This window comes from Oenanthe melanoleuca, chromosome 2, assembly GCF_029582105.1.
Source record: "Oenanthe melanoleuca isolate GR-GAL-2019-014 chromosome 2, OMel1.0, whole genome shotgun sequence".
Lineage (NCBI taxonomy): Eukaryota > Metazoa > Chordata > Aves > Passeriformes > Muscicapidae > Oenanthe > Oenanthe melanoleuca.
The window spans coordinates 51,176,153-51,187,396 of NC_079335.1; positions in this window are offsets into that span (position 1 = coordinate 51,176,153).

Consider the following 11,244-nt stretch of genomic DNA (forward strand, 5'->3'; position numbering starts at 1 on the left):
GTTCTGCTGCTGTGTGCCGTGTGAGGCAGGCTGAGCACAGACACATTACATCCTTTGCCTGTCAGTAACTGACTGGAATTCAGGAGTGAAAGGTAAAACTTTATAGTTGCAGACAGGGACTTCTTTGTGTAGCTGACAACTTTCAAGCCAGTGCTTGCTGTGCTGCGCTGCTCAACAAATGTCTTAAAGTAATTGTGTTGGTAATAATAGAGCAGAGAATTCATGAAGTGTAAGGACCTATGGTGCCCCATGTGTTTTATGGGTGACAACTATTTCATTTAATTGGCCACCATCCAGTAATTTTTTGGCTCCTCTTTTGTGTCAATGTATGATTTTTCTAGTCTGAATAACTGGAGGAAGAATGAGGATCCTCTGAGCTGCACTGGAGCCCAGAGCACAGGTTGGGTGTGTAAGGAGTAAGTGGTTAAAGCTGGGTGGACTTGGGGGAGTAAGGCAGCTGTGTAGCAACACCAACTGAGCAAAATATTGTAAAGCTTTAGCAGCAGAGCTGCAGAAAGAGTAGTATATTTTAAAATTCTCTTTGAAGTAAGATATAACCCGGTAAATTCTGCTGCTGCCTTAATGTTTCTTCCCAAACTTACCAGATTCTGCACCTCGTGGGAATTCCTGAGAAGACATTTTTTTTTGAAACACCATCAAAGAATTATTTCTCACCACTTTGAAATACTTCAGTCTATTCCTGATGCAAGACATGAGTTTGGTGAAAGGTCGTGCTGCTGAGAAACATTGGAAAGTGAAAGAAAACACCCTTGTTTTCTGATGATTTAGGTTTTCCCTCCTTTAGATCTTAATATTCTCTAATATAAGGATTTTTTTCCCCTTTGTACTTCATGCATGTTATTATGCAATCTGAGGTTCAAATAGTTGTTTTTCTGTATTTCAGCCATTAGGGAGCAGAAGATTTCTTGTGACTGAGATGGGGATGGAGAAATTAAGAAAATATGCACATGACTGCATATGCTAGTCACTTTTTGGTTCTGGCTGTGCTAACACACTTGTGATGTCTTCATGGACAGGCTGTCAAATGGCTTCACATTTGTATGGTTTTGCTACCTCTATTTTCCCTGGAGATGCCATGATTGGAAGAGTTCATGCCTTGGAACAGATGTAAATACCTCATTACCAAACAAAATCTGGTGTTAATGACATGCAACCAAGGTACTAAGTGCAAGTAAGAGCCTGAATGCACACACATGCTTTATGCTTATCCTTACTGGCATTTATACCATGATAATTTCTTAGAAGGCCATGGATATCTAAATCAGAAATCCTATTTCAGAAGTAGTGTTTCTTCACAAGACTGAAGTGCAGTAATGGCATGACTTGGAATTTACTGTAATTTAGGCTATACATTAATTGCTTTAACACTTTCAGGGAAGTTTCTGTTTCCAGGATAAATTTCTATGTATCTATTTTGCAGGAAACAGGTATGGGAAAACACTCCACACCTGTAATCACTGAAATAGTTTGTTAAAAACAGTTAAACAGTTAAACAGTTAAAAATAGTTTGTAGGAGGGAAGAATTCAGAGTAATTTTTTTCAGGGTATTTCAGGTATAGTGCCAGTTGGGTTTTCTCTTTCTGAGTTTGTGTTGTGGATAATTCCACTGATGACTATGTGTAGTATTGTATTGCTATCATTAAAAAAATGGCCACTTTTAAATATAGATGCTGCCACTACTAGGAATTTGATCTTTATGAACCAGACTAGGAGGCAATGTGTGACAGAAAGGAGTGAATTTAGAGACAAGAAACCAAGGAGGTTTCCTGCCCAGTGCTGAGCACTTGTGCCCTCTTATGATTTCCTGATCATAGAAGAAGGGTGAAGGAATAGCTGGAGATACAACATGTTTTTTGACAAATAACAGAACAGCATGAATCACACATCTGATAGCTTGTGTAAATCACAAAAGTCAGCATTTTTGTCAGACATTTGAAGACAGTTGAAGCATAATTCTGATGCGAGGCACCTTGAATTAATTTATTATGTCCCTTGAATTAATGTCAAATTCATACTATTTTCTTCTAATGCATTTATTCAGAGGAGCTTCCAGATGCACAGAGTGCAACTGAACAGAGTGTAATAAAGGGAATCCTGTTTGCTGAACTGTTTCTTTTTAATTGTGTCCATTTTGTCTTTTCTGTAGGAGCAGGAGTGTTCCTTTGAAGGCTTTGCTGTATATCCCTTTTAGTTTTTTGTTTTGTTTTTTTTGGTTTTTTTTTGTTTGTTTGTTTTTTTGTTTGTTTTTTTTGTTTGTTTGTTTTTTTTGTTTGTTTGTTTTTTTGTTTGTTTGTTTGTTGTTGTTTTGTTTTGTTTTGGTTGGTTGGTTGGTTGGTTGTTTTTTTTTCGTTTGGGCTCAGGAGAAACCGAACCTTTGCTTTAGATGGATATTCCAGTAAGTTTTCACCCTTCTGACTGTTTTTTTATGGATTCTCAACATCTTATTAAAATCATTACTTTTTAATTTAAAAGTGCCAAACTTGGTTTGTGTCCATTGAAGAGAAACAGTAATTTCTCAGCAGAGTTAATGTACTATCATGGATCTGGAGCAGATGAAAAAGCTCATGGTCTTTGTCAGGAATTTAGGATGTGCTGTGGCGGAAAATCTGGCATTTTGTCTCTGTTTTCCATTTTATCTTTGACCAAATATAAATAACGGATGAATATGACACAAAACCATTAGATTTAGGCCATGCCCATGTTGAGAGTTGTGGCAGATAAAATGAAGGCTTGAATTTCGGATGTACAAACTATTTTTCCACCCTGAAGCAGATTTTTAGGGGCTGTCATTTGTCACCAAACTCTTTGAGTGTGGAATTCCTACTTCTTTAAGTTAACTGTGGTGTGGCTCACTAATATAGCACATGCCATATGATACAGAATTATAGCATTTTGAGACAGCTGGATTAAATGTGAACTAATTGCTTAAAATAGGAATGCTATGGTCTTTGTCAGTCTTCTAAGTTATTTCTTTGTAGTTATTTGTCATTGGCTCTCTTCCTGATTTTTCTAAACTTCATTTCAAACTAGTTTTAAAAGACATTGATATTCCTGATTTCTATATGAATGGTTGTAAGTTTCTGGCAGTGATTTTCTCTTCAGATGAAGATTTAAGTTACTAGACAGCTGTGGTATATGTTTGTTCACCTCGTCAATCTCTATATTATATTTGTCCCTATGGTCCACTTTGTTTAAGGGATGCCACATTACACATCAACTGTGAGTCTTGCTTCATGGCTTTAAGAGTGTTCTGGGCTTACTTTGGATGGATGACTGGCAGCCTGTGGACCTTTGGCAAACTCTGTAATCAAATTGTTTGAAGCAGGAGTCTAGGACAATTCTTGATTATAATCTTTTTTCTGCTGGTTGAGCTCTTTAATATAAATGTCTCAATGGTAGGAAAGAGGGGTTCCATGAAGAGCCTGGAAGCTGCACATCCCATCTGTGCTGAAGTTAAAAGAATCCAAGGGTAAAATGTTTGTAACCAGCACGAGAGGATAAAACACTGTGGTAGTCTGTGCACAGATCTATCCATGTCCATGACTACATATGCCTTAAAAAAATCACTTTCAGGAAAGGACAAGAAGTAATTAAGGTAAGGAAATGGCATTAATTTTTTAGTCCTTCAGTGATGTAGATTTTAAAAGAAGTAATTATGGGTGCTTTTATGGCCAATATTGCAATCTCAGAGCTAGAAGCAAATTCTGAGCTGTATCTTCAGATCTGTGTCTTTAGTTGTACGTCCCTAAACCTCAGTGTGGGAGATGAGTTGGAGTCTAGTGTTCTCTTAACATGCACTTGCATGTTAAGCAGTAAACTCTCTCTCCTTCTCTCTCTCCTTTAATCTCTCTCTCTCCTGTTAATGTATTTGCCTACAGACAGAATACAGCAGATCCTCAGATATGCAAGGTGCACTGCCTTGAGGCAGCCAGCTGTACCCACTGGCCAAAATTCCTGCAGTGAAGTATTGCAAACTTTTGGCTTTCCACCCTTTCTCCCAGACAGGCCTCCATGGCAGGCAAGGGCTGGACTGAGACTCCTGTATGTGTTTACCAGCCACAGACTCCCTCTCTTGGGGGAAAGATACTCACTTTCTTCTTCTGTCAGGGTTTCTAAATGCTGGATTGTGCTTGCCAAGGCACTGTGTGGAAGAGACAAGTGGACAGGGAGATTGAGGCCATGGATGAGTTGGAGGTTGAAACAACATCTACCATTTGTCAAGGTCATTAATTTCCAGGCAAATTGTCTTTAAGCTTCTTGGGGCTGTTTGAGTTATTACTGAAATGCAGCAGTTTCCAGAGCTAAAGGATCCACAACATAATAGTATGCAGAAACCTCACAGTGCAATAATATGAAAAATCATTGTCTCTAGATATTACTACACTATGGATTTAAAATAGAAATTTGATACTGTTTGGACTAATTGCTGGACTGGTTAGCCTTCCATCATCACTTCTGGTTCTGCTACATGCTTTGGTTCAGCTTTTCTCTTCTGTCATAAGAATTTATTATCCCATTTTGTGGTCATGCCCTATTAGACCCAGTGATCCTGTACCAGCTTAATCTCCTTCCGTTTGTTACTTAGAAATTGCCATGTTTCAATCTGTTAATCTAACAGACTGTTAATTAGACAGTTCCTGAGCAGTAATGCCAGGTAGGAATAATACAATAATGTTGCTGTAACTCTCCAGTTATAGTGAGTGAGTAGGTCAACATTTGTTTTCTGCCTTTAGTGAAACCAGGGCTGAATGAAGAGTTCTGGAAAGATATAAGCACACCTGAAGTACTGTCATTCAGAAATATGGAAAAACCTCTGAACATTATACATTTAAAGCTTTAACACAAGTCTGATATACTGCCTACTGCAGTCAGTCCTTAGTTAATTGCTGACATAAAATATCATAAGACCTGGAGCCTGAAATTTGTTGGCTTCTTCCCCTCCCTGCCTCCTTCCTTTGCCCCTCTCCTCAAAAAAAAAAAACCAAAACAAAAACAAAAAAACCCACACTAATTGTGTACTTTATAAAACAATCTCATGAATTACCATGGTGGAGTTTTCCAGCTGCCTGTGACCTACCGGGTATTTGTTTGATAAAAAAAATAAATTCTAAGAGTTTCATGTGTTAATATGAATGATTCTCCATCCTAAAGTTTGGACTGGCTTGATTGTTCCCCAGTTAAAAATATTTTCCTCTTTCATTCCAGGAGTAGTAACACTAACCTAATCCCAGGGAACCTGTCACTCAAAATGCAGATAGTATTGGAGAGATAACACAATTGGAGAGAAGAGCTGGCAATTCGCCCATGATTTCAATATGTTATTGGTCTCTGAGCGCCACAATAAATGGAAGCCAGGTTCATTTCATGAGTGACTTACTAACCAAGAATGCAGTTAATTTTAAAAGAGAACATTTGAAAAACTGTTCAGCCAATGATAGTGATGATGTTGTGTCTTCAGTGTTAAGAAGAGTTGCAAAAACACACACACACATTGCGGCCCCAAGGTCAGAAATTTCTATGAAGTTGCAGCCCAAAGCTGTGCAGCACAGGAGAACAAACTGGTACCTCATAGCCCATAAAACAGGAAGGATTCTTATCAGCAATAATCTTGCTTCTGCCTTTTTATCCTGGTTCATTTAGTTTTGTCTTCTGAGACATGCATTTATAATGTTTTAGGTGCTTTAAAGTGGGAGTAATGGTTGAGAAGCAATCCATCCAGAATAAGGACAGGGCAGCTAGGGATAGTCTCCTCCAGACTTTCTCTCTTGAGGTGAGAGATTTACCATTCAGTTTAATCTATGTACTTCAGGTAAAGCTGCAAATAATGGAAAAAGGATGACCCAAAGAAATTGGGAAATAATGCTCTAGTGGCTTCTCTGGATATAATATGAACTCACGAGACTAACTGCTCCTTTTCATTTGCTCACTTCATTTCACCTCTCTTCAGCCCCTGTAAGGAGATAGAGCAATGAAATCAAGACAGAATATTGTGAGAAACTAAACTCCTCATATGGGGCAGCTGAAGAAGTCAAGCATCTGATAGTAATTGGTTAGTAAATTAAATTTTAACAACCTAGAGTTTGCATGCAGTCCATTCCTGCTCCCCTAATATAAATCACTCAGATTTTCAAATATGAAACACATGTTTTCTGTCTGCCCTTGTCTTTTGTGGAGCAGTGGAGATTGCAAACGCAGCTGCTCAGGTTTGTCTGCTCAGATGGCAGCTCTGCTCTGGGAGCGCACGTGACGCTGACATTGCTCGGCGCGCTGGAGAACAGATACGGCTTTGGGCAGTGAGGCTGGGCTGGATCCTGCTCAAACACCTTCTCTCCCTTTAGGCCTTGTTCACCCAGGGCGGGACTGTGACCTGGGATTGCAGTCCCAGCCCCTCTCCCCTCCCTTGCCTGTGAGGGAGGAGGATGCAGCTGCCCCTGTGACACGGCTGACAGCAGAAGGCTGGCAGTCACCTGCCCTCCCTGCTTGCAGCAAAATGCTGACTTCACCCCTTTCCTACCTGTTCTGGCTTAAGCCCAACAGCCATGGAGCACTCTGGCTCAACTGCTCCCTGCTGGCTTTCCACAAGCTTGTTCCCTGGAGCCACAAGCTCCAGCCCCCACTTGAACACTGTCACAAGTGCTCACCCTTTTCCAGAGGTGTTCAATGGACCTGCCCAGTCAGGTTTCCCTTTGAGGGCCAAAGCCCTTGTGCTATTATTGCCCAGGAGGAAGCAGGAGCTCCCTGCATACCACTTCTTCCCACATGTCCCACTCTGACACCTAATTTTTAGCAGTGCTATTCTGGAGCTGAAGGGGAAGCTGCATGTTTAAAGCTTCAGATCTGCTCTGACTACAGTCAGTGGGAATTTTCCTATATAGGTGCTAAGTGCTATTCAATGTAAGCAAAACTTGGCCTGTTAGTTGTAATTTTTTTTTCCATTATAAATCAAATCCTCTCTTTAATTTTTGCTTGAAATCTTTCCTCCTAGAAAGGAATTTGCTGCAGCTATAACATTGCCATGAAGTATTCCAGCCATGAGAGCTTGAAAATAATCTTCTTTCTTTCTAGATGTTTCTTAGGGAGTCTGACTTTGTCTAAGGCCTCTGTGATTTACTGATGTATTTTGACCCATACAGTGATGTTGCTGGTTGTTGGGAGAACAAGTGGATTTGGTCCTGAGAGCAGCTTAGTAGTCTGAGGGGTTAAAAAAGCTTCTGATGAAAGCACATGTTTTAATGCCCATGTATCACTGCTCCCTAGGGCTTAATAGGACAGCTTGAAAAATTAAAGTCCTGCACTTGAACTTCCTTATACCACCAAAATAAAGCAAGCCTTGGCTTCGGGGGAAGCTGGGTGTGCCTTCCATCAGATGTGTTACAGCACTAGGGAGGGGCACTGTGGGACTCTCCTTCAGTGAAAGGACAGGAGACCTCCCCATTTCAGTCACACTGACCCACTCCTGTGCTGGAGTCTGGGAGAGGAAATAGAGGCAGTGGGATGAAGTGAATAAGAACCAGAGAAATGAAAACATGCAGAGGCCAAAGGCTGGAGCAGGACCATAATTTCAAACTTTTGCTTTGAGGAGACAACATTCTTAAATAATCTCTGAGAACTCCTGTGAACAGTATGGGACATAAAGAACACCTCAGTGGGATAAACAGTGCGTACCAACATTCTAGCATTGATGTCATGTGTGATTTGGGTATTTTACAGTGATCCAGCTCTAGCCTGGTCTTGTGCATCATCTTCTGTACTTCTCCATGACCACCCTGTCACATTTCCCCAGAAGGAAAAGGGCTGAAGACAAAAGGAATCTGGTCCCATGGACTGAATTGCCTGTAAGAGGTTTGTGTTGGTTTCAGGTGCTAGGGGGGAGGGGTGGAGCTGCCTGAGGGAAAGCCCCACACGGGGAACAGGAGGGGCTGTCTCATCTCTGGGGGCTTCCCCTGCGAGCTGCTGGCACCAATCAGAGAGCTGATTTAGTAGTGGACAGCTCGGGAAACCAATTAAAAAGTTATTTCGCTTTCACAAATCACATTGGATTAAGTTAGCTTGCTCTCTTTCGGCTTCCGGCTCCCGGGAGGTGAGGTAGCTCTGGCAGGGGCCCCCGGCCTGGCTCCGGCCTCGGCCTCGGGCTCGGCCGCCCGGCCCGGCTCGGCTCGGCTCGGCTCGGCTCGGTGGGTGGGCCCGGCCCGGCTCGGCCCAGCTCGGCATCCGTCTTCACATGGCATGACCGAGCGGGGGGATGGTGTAGCCACCAAGGGCTCTCCCTTCCCCCGCCCTGTTCTGAGAAGAGAGGCCCCAGATGATGCACGTGGCTCAGAGTTTTTCCAGCAACAGCCTGGCCTGGCTTCTTCATGATCTAGATACAATTTTAACTCTTTTTAATGCCTGGATAAGATTTTCGATCTGCTGAACTCCTCTGAATGAGAAGAAATAAAGCATGGAGTCTACAAAAGTCAGCAGAATGAAGATAAAGTTCCTGATGGGAAGAGAATGAAAAGATGCAACTGATAAGTAGCTGAAAACCTTTTTTTGTGGGCTAAGGGGATTGTGACTTCCCAGAAATCCTTTAAACTGTGAATTATACTTGGGGAGGTTTGGGTGCTTGAGAAGAAGACTTTTTGCCTCGGGGAAATGGAGCTCTCTGTTTTGGGACTGGAATATGAACAGAGGCATTTGATAGAGAAGGAGATAAAAGAGAATTTTGTTTTTCAGCAGCCTGCCTTTAAAAGTAGTACCCCATGTGTGCATCCTAACCCATAACACGGCTCTGGAAGAACTGTGTAAATGGGAAGAAATTAATGGTTTTGTAGGTCCGGGCGGATGCAGACTGTGAAGGTGAAGACACCCCCTAAGCCCAAACCAAAAAAGGAACTTTTCTCTCTAAAGTGAACTGAAATGATTATTTAAGTAGATGACTGACTGAAGTGTTCTCTGTTGTTGTTAAGGAATGTGGAATGAAGGAAAGGGGAGGAGGGAACAAACTAAAACAAAACTGAAACTTTTTTTGTGTTATTAATAAATTTCTTCTTATACCCTTTTAAGTTTTGAGTCTGCTTTGTCTCTACTCTTAAATCCTATCTCTAAAAAAAATTAAATATATTAAAATTGGCAAACCCACGTCACACCATGACAAGGTTATAGCACATTTAATATGCACCTGCAAATCAGGTTAGATTCAAATGGAATGGATTCAGCAATGTGCTACAAAACTACCTCATAATACAAATTAAGAGTTTGGTTAGAGGGATCTGCTTGGGAAGCTGCGCTCAGTCCTGCACTGCAGATCTGAACTACAACACTTCTGTGGACACAGAACTAACAGGAAAACAGACATCTACATTTTACTGCAAAGAGGAGTCCCCAGAGAGCCCTGTGATACCTTCCCACTAGGCAGCACTCAACAAGATTTTCTTCTAAAAGCGTTTCATAGACATATAATATCTGGAGAATTGTTTTGAGGTGGTAAGGAATCCTTTAAAGCACTTTGGTTTAGTTGCATGAAATAATTTAGTCATGTGACCAACAGTACAGTCTGTAGCTCAGCATTGCTTTGGATGTTCACTGATCATCTTAAATTTTAGTTACATTACTGATCTTTAAATCTTGTTGATTACATGAGGCATGTAAAGCTACCTTTGTGTAGACTTCTGTCAGCAGTCTTATACTCTTTTGATACCTGCTTTCTTGCACAGGATCTTCAGCATCTTTTTTTTTTTTTTTTTGGTGTGTAGTTAAAGCTTTATTATTATTTTTAGAGGCTGGAGTTCTAATTTCCATGATGATGAAGTCCTTGTCAAAATTAAATGAGCATTTGGAGCGGTGAAGTATGGTAAAGGTGGAAATTAAGTTTTTAACTACTGAAAGTTTTTATTGTAAATGTTTTAGCTTAACACCCCTGCAATAGCCACTCAATACAGACAGTATATGCTGATATCATGAATGTATCTTGTATTGTAAAAGGCTCTTTCCACTCATTTAGGGACATGACTCTGTAGTCATTTCTATTAGAGGGCTACAGTGCATGTAGACTGTAGCCTCAGGTAGGAAGCTAAATTGATGTCCTTTATTCTCCAGATTAACAGGCTTATTTTATTTGAGATGGTATCTTTATCACTTGTTTCAGACTTTTAAACCTGGATTTGTTAGTCATTAGTGCTTTAGTCGTTAGTGTCTATTATTGTAAAAATGAAAAGCTAAAACTTCTGTATGAATTGCTGTTTGTTGACAAGTTCCTGCATTTCACTATCATTTTGATTTGTTTGTTACTACTGTCTGGATGTAGTTTCTAGTTCTGCATTAATTTAAAGTAGTAACACTGGAGTGATTTGTTTAGGATTTGCTCTTTTTTTTTTTTGTTTTTTCCCCCTGTTTGCCTCTGAAGTGTTAACAGCAGTATTGTTTATGATGTAACCAAGTACATGGCAGCACTCTCAAGTGCAATTCCCATTTGCAGTGATGTTTGCTACCAAGTATTCTTTTATCCTATATTGTGTGAGGCCACCAGGCTGATGAAAACAGACCTGCAATCCATCAGTTCTGAGCTGCAGTCCAGCTGCAGAGTACCTCTCACTCTTGCACAGGCTGCCTTCATCACCCTGCTTCAGCTGACTTCTTTTAATCCAAGCATCATATTCTTTTATTCCTCAGGCAAGGCCTTCCTAGCAGCTGCAGTGCCTCCAGTTAAACCTGAGGCCATCTGGAGAGCTGGCTTGGTCCAAGACTCACTGATCTGCTCTGCACAGTGTTTGGTTGTAGAGGTCTCATGACTCTCTCCAGCTGGACCATCCTGGGAAGAGGCTGTGATGCCTTCCTTGCATGGCAGAGATCTGTAGCTGGCAGGGAAGAAGGGAGAGCAGGTGTGATGGGAGATTTTGGAGCCTTGCCTTTGTGCAGAGTCCTTGTTACTGCTTTTTGCCTCCAGAAGCTGTGGGGCTGGCTAGATGTCCCTGCAGACATGGCTGTATGCAGGCTTGTGGAGTTGGCCTTGGAGACTGAATCTTTCATGGGAAGAATGAGTGATCTCTGTGTCTCTGTGGTTTCTGCAGCTTTTGGAAAAGGCAGCAGGTGTGGGACTGTAAGCTTGCAGTTTTTCAGTGTGTTACCTGGGCCTTGCTTTGCTGGTCTGGGTAGAAGCAGCTGTTGCTTATTGCTGCTGACACAGGTCACTGGAGCAGGGGGACTGCTCCAAAACTCTCCTGTTTGGGATTCTCCCAATAACAG